Here is a 12,621-nt window from a genome sequence, read left to right on the forward strand (position 1 = left end):
TTGACAAGGGAGCTAAAATCATCCAGTGGAAAAAAGACAGCATTTTCAACAAATGGTGCTGGCACAACTGGTGGTTATCATGTAGAAGAATGAGAATTGATCCATTCTTATCTCCTTGTACTAAGGTCAAGTCTAAGAGGATCAAGAAACTCCACATAAAACCAGAGACAGTGAAAGTTATAGAGAAAAAGTGGGGGAAAGCCTCGAAGATATGGGCACAGGGGGAAAATTCCTGAACTGAACAGCAATGGCATGTGCTATAAGATCGAGAATTGAAAAATGGGACCTCATAGAATTTCAAAGCTTCTGTAAGGCAAAAGATACTGTCAAAAACAAAACAAAACAAAACAAAACAAAAAGGCCACCAACAGATTGGGAAAGGATCTTTACCAATCCTAAATCAGATAGGGGAATACTATCCAATATATACAAAGAACTCAAGAAGATGAACTCCAGAAAATCAAATAACCCCATTAAAAATAGGGCACAGAATTCTCAACCTTATTTATAAGAGCCAGAAGCTGGAAAAAACCCAGATGTCCCTTAACAGAGGAATGGATACAGAAAATGTGGTACATTTACACTGCTACATCCACTCCAGTAGTGACAAGCGTGCAGGACCCAAAATCCTGGGCACTGTCCCTAGGCGAAAAGTTCACAGAAACTTAGTCTCCTGGAATCATGTCTTCCTGTATTGCGAATGCTCCAATATCCTTGCTTTAGTTGGTAAATGGATCTGTGTGCTTTCTCTTAATATTGCTTTATTATAAGAGCCTCTATTTGGTATATGGCTAAGTTAGATTCTTCACCAGTCCTAGTCAGTCCTTAAGCCAACCCTGGGCATGGATAGCTAAGTCACTGCCCTACACAGGAATTTACCATTATCTAGGAAGAAGGAAGTTTGTGATCTAAGGAGGAACCAGAGTAGATACTTAGAACTGTAGATAGCTGAGTTATACCCATACACAAGAATTTAGAATAGGAACTATGGTAAAGGCACCAAGCCCTTGCCCCTGGCTTCTAAGATTAAGCTGACTTTAGGTGGGGCTGCTTTTGATCCCAGTGGTTAACACTGAATTTTATCCCAGCTGGTTCCTGCCAATCCTTTCGTGTTTGCATTTCTCTGTTTTATGTAAGGATCCGGTAACAGCATTGTACCTTGCTGGTGTGACACCTAACTTCCCTATTTTCTCTGTATAAAAAGTTTGATGCTCGATTTGACAAATTACATTCAGATCCAGCACACTCTCTTGTGTCGCGTCTGTTTGTCACTTTTGCCAACTCCTTTGCCCACCTACAACCAGAACCCGTTCTGCTCAGATAGGAGACCCAGAAGGGGTTAGTCTGCAGCATTACACAATGGAGTCCTACTCAGCAATTAAAAACAATGAATTCATGAAATTCTTAGGCAAATGGATGCATCCGGAGGATATCATCCTGAGTGAGGTAACCCAACCACAAAAGAACACACATGATAAGTGAATATTAGCCCAGAAACTTAGAATATCCAAGATACAATTTGCAAAACACATGAAACTGAAGAAGAAGGAAGACCAAAGTGTGGATACTTTGCTCCTTCTTAGAGTTGGGAACAAAATACCCATGGAAGGAGTTACAGAGACAAAGTTCGGAGCTGAGACGTAAGGAAAGACCATCCAGAGACTGCCCCACCCAGGGATCCATCCCATAATCAGCCACCAAACGCAGACACTATTGCATACGCCAGCAAGATTTTGCTGAGAGGACCCTGACATAGCTTTCTCTTGTGAGGTGATGCCAGTGTCTGGCAAATACAGAAGTGGATGCTCACAGTCATCTATTGGATGGAACACGGGGCCCCTAATGAAGGAGCTAGAGAAAGTACACAAGGAGCTAAAGGGGTGTGCAACCCTATAGGTGGAACAACAATATGAACTAACCAGTACCCCCAGAGCTCATGTCTCTAGTTGCTATGTAGCAGAGGATGGCCTAGCCAGCCATCAATGGGAGGAGAGGCCCTTGGTATCCAGAAGATCATATGCCCCAGTACAGGGGACTGCCAGGGCCAGGAAGCGGGAGTGGGTGGGTTGGGGAGCAGGGCGGTGGGGGAGGGGGGGAGGATGGTATAGGGGGCTGTGGGGGTAGCACTTGAAATGTAAATGAAGAAAATATCTAATAAAAATGCCTAAAAAATAGGAGGGGGAAGAAGAACTTAATATGAATAGGCACAGGGTTTCTGTTTGGGATGCAAATGAGCTCTGTCTATCAACAGTGGTGGAGGTTGTAGGGCATTGAAATGTATTTATTGCCCCTGACTTCCACATTTGAAGAGGACTAACTGGCAATTTTTATGCTAGCTGTAATTTACTACCATACCAAAGAAAAACTCTAGATCGAATTTTTATTATGAAAAATTCCAAGAATATACAAAGTTTAATATTCAATTAACTTGCTGGATGTAGCAGCGCACACCCTTGATTTCAGTAGGCCAAAGACTGAGACAGGAGGGTCACAAGTTTGGGGCCAGTCTACAGTAGATATTTTCCAAAATAAAAATTAAAATAGAATATAAAACCATGGAAATACAACAAACTTCCTTCTGTCTGTTACTAGCTTCAATAATTATCAATTCCTCGCCAAATCTTTACACACCAAGTCCTACCTGGACCCCACCACAGCAAACTTCAGCCATTCTGTCTATATATCTGTCATTATTTCAGATGTTTCTCCATAGTATACAAAGTGTTTTCTTACCAGTCAATTGGTATTTCTCACTAGGAACTCAGGTCAGGGACGAGCAGGAGCTCAGTGAGGCAGGTACTTGCCTGCAATGGCCAGAGAGAGCCCTTGAGTCTGTTCCCTAGCACCACATAAGCCGGAAGTACTGGTAGCACACACCTGTAACCCCAGCACTCAGAATGTGCAAGCAACAGAGCCAGAAGTTCAAGGCTCCTAGTCACCCTTGACTAGGAGTGAGTTTGAGGGTAAGTAGCCACAAGGCACTGTCAAAGAGCAACAATAAACCCCCCAAACACCTCAGATCAGATACCACCTCCTCTGTCAGACCTTTCCAAATTATCCAGAGCAGGACACATCTCTTCCTACGTGTGTCTCTGACTGCCTGTCTCTGATACACCATTTCTCAAACATTGGCAAGGCTGATCTTTTGAGGCAGTAAAAGAATAACTAAGGGTCTCCATGAGGGTGGAAATAAGTGTTGTTAACCAAGAGGAGGAATCAAATAGTGAATGGTACCAGCTTTTTTTTTTTGGTTTTTCGAGACAGGGTTTCTCTGTGTAGCCCTGGCTTGTCCTGGAACTCACTTTGTAGACCGGGCTGGCCTCGAACTAAGAAATCCACCTGCCTCTGCCTCCCGAGTGCTGGGATTAAAGGCGTGCGCCACCACGCCCGGCTGGTACCAGCTTTTAAGAGTCTCCTCGTTCTCTCCAGCACCTGTTCAGGCCTTCCCTGACCTTACCCAATGACTCACAGATGACTCCAGGATGGTTAACATAGAAGCAGCACTCCTCATGCAAGGTGCACATAGCCCTCCTTGATGCAGGAAGACTAAGTCTAATTCCCGCCTGTTTTGTAACACCACTTTAGCCAGAGAGTCTGTATTGGTAGATGTCTTTATCTATGTCTGTCTTTAAACTGTTATAAAATTTTCCTTGTAATGCTAGCACAGCTATCCCAGTGCCAGGCCTGGCTAGTCCTTCCCCTAGAATTAATGCTAAAGACACAGAGTGCTCCACAGTGGTGTCACAGTGCTCCACTGTGATGTCACATTGATTCTCTGTGATGTCACAGTGCTCCACTGTGGTGTCACAGTGCTCCACTGTGATGTCACATTGTTCCTCTGTGATGTTACAGTGATGCACTGTGTCGTCTCAGTGCTCCACTGTGCTTTCATAGTGCTCCACCATGGTGTCAAAGTGCTCCACTGTGGTGTCACAGTGCTCCACTCTGGTGTCAGAGTGCTCCACTGGTATCACAGTGCTCACTGTGGTGTCACAGTGCTCCACTCTGGTGTCAGAGTGCTCCACTGGTGTCAGAGTGCTCCACTGTGATGTCACATTGTTCCTCTGTGATGTTACAGTGATGCACTGTGTCGTCTCAGTGCTCCACCGTGCTTTCATAGTGCTCCACCATGGTGTTAAAGTGCTCCACTGTGGTGTCACAGTGCTCCACTCTGGTGTCAGAGTGCTCCACTGGTATCACAGTGCTCACTGTGGGGTCACAATGCTCCACTGTGGTGTCACAGTGCTCTACTGTGATGTCATATTGCTCCACACTGGTGACGCGGTGCTCCACTGTGGTTCACAGTGCTCCACTCAGCTGTCACTGTGCTCACTGTGATGTCACCTTGCTCCACTGTGCTGTCAGAGTGCTACACTGCAGTGTCACAGTGCTCACAGTGGAGTCAGAGTGCTGCACTGTGGTGTCACAGTGCTCCACTGTGGTGTCACTGTGTTCCATTGTGGTGTAACAGTGCTCCACTGTGAATTCACTTTGCTCCATTGTGATGTCACAGTGCTCCACTGTGCTGTCACAGTGCTCCACTGTGCTGTCACAGTGCACCACTGTGGTGTCACAGTGCTCCCCTGTGCTGTCACTGTGCTCACTGTGATGTCACAGTGTTCCTATGTGGTGTCACAGTGCTTCAATGTGGTGTCACAGTGCTCCACTGTGGTTCCCTCCTTTGCCTCATAAGGTCTCCCTCAATTTGTCCTACTAAGGCTCTCAATATTGTTTCCTCTAAATAATAGGTTATTCGAGACACTAATTGAACCAAAATACAGAATTCATCCGGGGTAGAAGAATTAAGAATTGCCCCATTCACGCAAGGGATCAGTCCTGTCGAACAGACCCACCATATTTGTTTGGGAGGAATAATCCATTTGGACTGAACTATGGGAATGGTCTGATTGCAGAGGTGTTGTTGTGACAAGGGGAACTTTCCGAGACAGATACCTTGTCCTGGAGGGTTAAAGCTGGACCTTCCTGTGACCATCTTATATGCAGAGTGCCTTTCAGAAACATTATACTCAGCTCTTAACCCATTGTCTTCATAAAAGGGGGGAGGGGCTACAATATACACAGTACATACATACAATTAGCAGGGACAGCAAACTCAGGACTGAGACTGAATCAACTTTATTTATTTATTTATTTATTTATTTATTTATTTATTTATTTATTGGTTTTTCGAGACAGGGTTTCTCTGTACAGGACCGAGACTGAGTCAACTTTTTATTTATTTATTTATTGGTTTTTTCGAGACAGGGTTTCTCTGTATAGGCCGGGCTGTTCTGGAAACTCACTTTGTAGACCAGGCTGGTCTTGAACTCAGAAATCTGCCTGCCTTTGCCTTCCGAGTGCTGGGATTAAGGTGTGTGCCACCACTGCCTGGTCAACTTTAACTTGAGGGGGTTGGTGCCCTTTTGAACCCTCTATTCCTGTACACCTATACAGACTATTCAAAGTACTAGGAATGCCCTTCAGATTTGCTTTTCTATGGCGCCCTCTGCTGAACACACTTCTTCATTGCAGAAAGACAAAACCAGATAGGTTTAAATGTTCCTGGTGGTCCTTGTCAACAGCAGGTGGACCTGCTCAACAATTAATATTAATATTAATACTAATTGTCCCAGTTAATATTAATATTAACTGTGTATACAACAGCAGCTAAACCAGACAAAATTTTCTCAGAAATCTTTCTTACGTGGAAATGAAGAATGAAATGTGTAGTTTCAAGTATAATATATGGCATCAGTTCATGCCTACTGGTTTGAGGCAAAGGGAGGTATGGGTTCTAGAATTTTCCAACTAGTTTGCCAGGAAAATCTTTCCTGGGGTGACATTGCAAGATCTAAAGGAGGGAAGCATAAACCACATACTTATTCAGGGTATCATTATAGGTGGGGGCCTTGAACGGTGATCAGAGAGAAAACATGGGAAGGCAAGACACACGTGGGGAAGAAGGTTCACATGGGACCTGCAAGGGCTTTGGCTTTTACTCAGACAGCCAGCAAGTTCTTGGAAAGCACTTGAACAGAACAGGATGGTCTGGCATTTCAATTAAAAACAAAAGCACTCTATCTGTTCTGACAAGAGGAACCGGGGGTGGGACAGCATAAATCTACAGAGACCAATTACTGCTTGCATAGGAAGAGCAGGCAGCTAGCATAGCGGGCAGGCTCTGGGGGAGTTCAGACCAGGCTGATGGGGACACAGATGAGAGACAGTGAGGTCAAAGATGTTAAGGATTCCAGCTGAGCTAAAACCAGAAGGCTGAAGTTATCATTAGCCAAGACAGAGAAGGCAGTGGGAGGGCAAAGATTTGGGGAGAAAAACAACAGGAATTCACATTAAATTTGCAATTTAAGCGGGCAGTGTCAGGTAGGCAGGTTCAGAGCAGTCTGGGCTGCAGTTATAATTTGGGGATCTTGACAATTGGATCTATAATTGAGACAAGCAAGGTGGCATGCAGACAGATGGGGGTGGGTCAAGGGCTGAGTTTAGGGTACCCCAAATGCCCAGAGGTTAGAGAAGTGAGAAGAGATGAACTACAAATATCCAGTGCAATAACCAACCACCAGCATCAGGGAGCCAGTGATGTGGATTCGTGGCACCTGGAGGAATGCTTTTGAAGGTGGGAAGTCAGCTGTTGAATTCTTTTGGCAGATCAGAAAGATAGGATCCGAGACTCCACTATCAAAAACATAAGTTGAATCACAAATCAAATACTTCATGTGGGCTTTTTCAGGAGAAACACCTGATTTCTTAACATTACTTTTTTTTCTTTGTGGTATATAGATATTTTCATACAACTATATAATGTACATTGAATATATTCTACCCCATAATTCTTTTTTAAATTTAACTTCCTGTTGATTCCCTGTTAACTTCACATCATGCACCCCCAAGCCCCTCATCTGCCTGTCCCTTTCCACTCATGCTCTGCCCCTGCAACCTTCCCCACAAAAGAAAGAAGAAAACGTCTCATTGTGAAAGCTGCAGTGTGTCACAGTGTGTCCCACATACTCACTTTTGTTCCCACTTCTTTACTTGCAAATGTAAATGTTCATTACAAAGAGTCATCAGGGCTGGAGAGATGGCTCAGCGGGTAAGAGCACTGTCTGCTCTTCCAGAGGTCCTGAGTTCAAATCCAAGCAGCCACATGGTGGCTCACAACATAATGAGATCTGATGCCCTTCTTTGGGGTATCTGAAGACAGCTACAGTGTACTCACATATAATAAATAAATAAATCCTTTAAAAAGACAAAAAACAATGAATCACCAGTCTAGTTCGAGGCCCCTGGCTTCTGCTACACTATCGATACCCAGGAGCCACCTCATGAAGATTTCTCTTACATATCCTGTTGTTGTTGCCCTGTCTTGTGGAGATCCTGCAGCTTTGGATCTACAGCACATGGATCTTCATGTGCTCCAGCAGTTCACTGATGGGGTGGATGTTGGGGAGGGCTAACTCAAAGCCCTGGATGGTAGCTAAGCTGGTTATATCACCAGCTCTCCCACACCCACACCACCAGAGCAAGCTCTCCAGCATTGTCCTGAATAGCTCACCCAATGTCCTAACCTGCAAAGGGCAGAGACAGCTCTTTCACTTTCATGCCCTCAGGGCCAGCTTACTCTTACCCATGCCAGCAGGACCAGCTCTAATTGTGCTACACACAATAGAGGTGGAGGACCTGCTCTCCCAAGTGCTGCAGCCAATGAGGGACAGGGCCAGCTCTCCCACCTGCTATAGGTAGGGAGGGGTGAGGGTGGAAGAGGGCCCTTGCCCATGCCCATGGCAGACAAATGACAAGGCCAGCCTATTCTCACGCTCTTGAGGCCAGCTCACAATGGGCTCCACCAATAGGGTCAGCTCTACTGTGCTTCCTGGGGGGAGGTGCAAGTCCAATTCACAAAACAGTGTGTTTCAATGTATTGGATGGCTCATGTCTATTGTTCTAGCACTTGAGAGGCTGAAGTAGGAAGGTTGCTGTAAGCCTGAAGCCAGCTTGGCCTCCATAGTTCAAAGCTAGCCTGGTTAGTGTATTGGGACAACTTCCCAGCCATGGAAGAGGGTGTACTTGCTTATTGGTAGCACCGTCACCATCGAACTGTAATTAGATCCTGACTTGGCACAAACAACATTCTTGATGGTTAAAAACCTGTGGGATGCCAGGTTATTGGCATGCTTTTCTGAACTGTTATTAGAATGTTCCTAGAAAACACAACAGAATACCACCAACATAGAAGGTCACTGGTCACAGTGGGAGCTCAGAAAAGACTTGTAAATCCATCTTGACAGTAGTTCATTCTTTGGACAGTGTTCCTAAATGATCTCAAATGATCAGGCTGTGCTTAGCTAAGTCCTGGACTGCTAGGCTGGCTCCTCTCTGCGCAAAGTCTGGTGATTTATGGTGCAGCCAAACAAGTCGAGCCTGTTTGACAGCTGCACCTCCTAACGACACCATGCCTCCCTCCTCAGAACCACACACTTTCCTGGGAACCGAAGAGAAAACAAAATCCATGACCTGAGGAGCCCTCACAGCTCAGGCTGTGTGCACATCTCTAGTGGAGGGAGCCCATGCCTCAAACAAGGTAAAACAGAAGAAAACCAGGCTTTAGAGCAGGAAGTCTCTCTCAGAACAAGGATGCCTAATCTAAATTCCCTACGTTTTCAGCTTGGGGGTATCAGTAGGCAGGATCTTGAGCCCTGACTGTGGCATTGATACTTTTTGGAAATTTCATGAAAGCAATTAAATTCATAGAACTTCATTCATGGGCAATGTAGAACTGACAGGGTGAATACTATTGGGCTCTTTGGAGAACTGGGGGTGGGGGGATTACATAGAGGACTCCAGTAGACCTTAATAAATTACATGTACATGTATGCCTGTACAAGTACATGTGTATAACACATATATGTGCAATGTGACATTTAATTTCATGATCCTATCCAATATTCAATTTGCCTCTTTTGTTGTTTGTTTTTGTTAAGAAAAACTGAAGGCCACTGTCTTAGGGTTTCTATTGCTTTGACAAAAAAAACCCATCACTAAAATGTAAGTTAGGGAGGAAAAGGTTTATTCAGCTAACACTTCCACAGCACTGTTTAATCACCAAAGGAAGTCAGGACAGGCACTCAAGCAGCACAGGAACCTGGAGAAAGGGGCTGATGCAGACACCATGGAGGGGGCTGCTTACTGACTCAACCCGTATGGCTCATTCAGCCTGCTTTCTAATAGAACCCAGGACAACCTGCCCAGGGATGGAGCCACCCACCATGGGCTGGGCCCTCCCCATTCATCACTAATTGAGAAAATGCCTTACAGCTGGATCTCATGGAGGCTCTGTCCTCTCTGACGATTCTAACGCATGTCAAATTGATACACAAAATCAGCCAGTACAGCCAGTGAGATGGCTCAAACAGGGAACCGCATTATTCCCAAACTTGATAACCTGAATATCCGGTGTAAGAAGAGAGCAGACTCATATAAGTTATCTTCTAAAATAATGATAGTGATAAAATTATTATTTTTAAAAATAATGATAATAGTAATAAATTTCTTTATTCTCACTTGTCTTAGTTAGAGACACCATGAGGAAGGCAACTCTTAAAAAGAAAAACATTTAATTGAGCTTGCTTACAGTCTTAGAGGGTTAGTCCACAGAGGTGGGGGGCTGGTGGGGGCTTTTGAAGCTTCAAAGCTCATCCACAACAAAACAGTCCGCACCTACTGCAACAAGGCCACACTTCCTAATCCTTCTCAAATGGTTCAGCTCCCTGGTAACTGAGCATTCAGATACATGAGCCTGTGAATTCTCACTCAAACTACCATAGTTGCCTTGGTTATGGTGTTTTATCACAGCGATAGAAAAGTAACTGCGTTCACAAGTACAACAGCCGTGCCGTTTCCATGTCCAGAAGATGCATTTCATAGCATCCTCTGAATCCTTTGACACAATTCTCCTGCCCTTCTTCCATGGCATGCCTGAGCCTTGCAGGGATGGTACAGATGCTTCATTTGGGCTCAACAGTCAACAGTCACGTGTCCTCAGCACTTTGGCCAGTTGTGAGCCTTTGCATCAGTCATCAGTCATTGCATGGAGAAGCTTCTCTGAACAAGGGCAAGAACAGGATAATCTATGGGCATAAACATTAAGAAGGCAAGACTTAGCCAGGCGGTGGTGACTCACGTCTTTAATCCCAGCACTTGGGAGGCAGAGGCAGGTGGATTTCTGAGTTCGAGGCCAGCCTGGTCTACAGAGTGAGTTCCAGGACAGCCAGGGCTACACACAGACACCCTGTCTCGAAAAAAGAAGAAAAAAAGAAAAAGAAAAAGAAAAAAGAAAAAAGAAAGAAAAAAGAAAGGCAAGACTTCCATCCTGTGTATCAGGCCTTGTGGCGGTTTGGCCCCCAATAGATTCACATGTTTGAATGCTTGGCCATAAGGAGTGGTACTACTAGGAGGTGTGGCCTTGTTGGAGGAAGTGTGTCACTATGTAGGTGGGCTTTGAGGGCTCTTATGCTCAGGTTCCACTGAGTGTGGAATCAGAGCCTGCCTGGCTGCCTGCGAAGGACAGTCCCCTTCTGTTGATGGGCGAATCAAGATGTAGAACTCTGGGCTCTTCCAGCACCATGTCTGCCTGCACACAGCCATACTTCCTGCCATGCTGATAAAGGACTGAACCTCTGAAACTATAAGTCAGACCCAAGACCCAATTCAATGTTTGTCTTTATAAGAGTTGCCTTGGTCATGGTGTTCCTTCACAGCAATAAAATCCTAACTGAGACAGGTTAACAAATCCAGAAAGCAGGTGGTTACCCACATAACAATTATGGCACTATTGAACCAGTGGGCACATCTTACCTGGCACTTTGCTATCATAGCATTCATATCTTACAGCTAGGTAAGACCATTGATGGTTTTTCTCCCTTAGCAGACTGGGTAGCACATTTTAGCAATATGAATGCTAGCCACCTTGCTCACACTTAAATTACAAGTCCCTTTTTCTCTCCTTTAAAAAGCATAAGAGAGAGGCTCAAATTCTGTGATGTAAAGTTATCTTTTTTCCATGAGCTCTCAGATCATGTCTATAGTCCCTTCCTTTTATCTATAGGAAGAATACCTTTGCATACATGTAAATATTTATGACCACAGTGGGATTGAAGTTCTCTTTATATAGCTCTTGAATATCTATGTTAAATGAGACTAGCTCTTTTGTGTATATTCGGGAGGGGAACATGGATGGTCAGCCTCTTTCCCCAGCCATCCCTGTCATTGCTCAATGGGCACATGAACATGGACTTCCACTCACCAAGGCTGACCTGGCTACAGCTGCTGCTGAATTCCAGATCTGCCAACAGCAGAGACCAACACTGAGCCCCAGACATGGCACCGCTCCTTGAGGTGACCAGCCAGCAACCTGGTGCTAGGTTGACTACATTGGACCACTTCCTCCGTGGAAAGGACAATGTTTTGTTCTTACTGGAGTAGATACGTATTCTGGTTATAGATTTGCCTTCCCTACAAATGCTTCTGCCAAAACCACCATGTGTGGACTCACAGAATGCCTTATCCATCGTCATGGTATTCCACACAGCATTGTTTCTGACCAAGGAACTCATTTCACAGTCAGAGAAGTGCGACAGTGGGCCCATGATCATGGAATTCACTGGTCTATGATGATGATGTTTTCCATCCTCCTGAAGCAACAGGTCTGGTAGAAAGATGGAATGGCCTTATGAAGCTCAGTTACAATGCCAATTAGGTGGCAGCAGCATGGAGGGCTGTGACAGAGTTCTTCAGAGGCAGTATATGCTTTTAATCAGTGTTCGATATATGGTACAGCTTCTCCCATAACCAGGATCCATGGGTCCAAGAATCAAGGGGTGGAAAAGGGAATAGTTCCACTCTCTATCACTCCTAGTGACCCTCTAGGAAATTTTTCATTTCCTGTCCCCACAACCCTAGGTTCTGCTGGCCTAGAAGTTTTGGTTCCAGAGGGTGGAGTGCTCCTACCAGGAGCCACAACAAACATTCCATTGAACTGGAAGCTCAGACTTCTCCCTGGTCATTTTGGGCTTCTAATGGCCTTAAACCAGCAGGCTAAAAAAGGAATAACAGAGTTAGGAGGGGTGATAGATCCAGATTACCATGGGGACATTGGATTGCCTCTCCACAATGGAGGTGAGCAGGATTATGTCTGGAGTGTAGGAGATCCCTTAGGGCATCTCTCAGTACTACCATGTCCTATGATTAAAAATCAATGGGAAAAAACAACAGCCTAATCCAAGCAGGATGACAAAGAATGCAGACCCATCAGGAATGAAGGATGGGTCACTCCTTCAGGAAAAGAGCCAAGACCTGCAGAGGTGCTTGCCGAGGAGGAAACACAGTGGGTATTAGAGGAAGGGAGTTATAAGGCCACATAAGGATGGTCATGTTATCTTGTTACAGAAACAAGAATTATAAAGTAACAAGAATGCTTCTGTTTTATTTTGTTAAGAACACCTTTGTCAGGCTGGAGAGTTGGCTCAGCCGTTAAGAACACTGACCTCGGCCACAGGCCTCATCCGGCCGGATCAGCACAGGGGTAGCTAGAGCACAGGGTCGCCTGAC

General features: G+C 45.0%; 1 non-coding gene across 1 annotated transcript; it reads left to right on the forward strand.

Annotated features, from left to right (window-relative positions):
- The first annotated feature begins 8,015 nt into the window (after positions 1 to 8,015).
- On the forward strand, positions 8,016 to 8,148 carry LOC115029966. The gene has a single exon (XR_003835518.1). It is a non-coding gene; the product is annotated as a small nucleolar RNA SNORA24 (small nucleolar RNA).
- Positions 8,149 to 12,621: the final 4,473 nt, after the last annotated feature.

Source organism: Mus caroli, chromosome 18, assembly GCF_900094665.2.
Source record: "Mus caroli chromosome 18, CAROLI_EIJ_v1.1, whole genome shotgun sequence".
In the NCBI taxonomy this organism is placed as follows: Eukaryota; Metazoa; Chordata; class Mammalia; order Rodentia; family Muridae; genus Mus; species Mus caroli.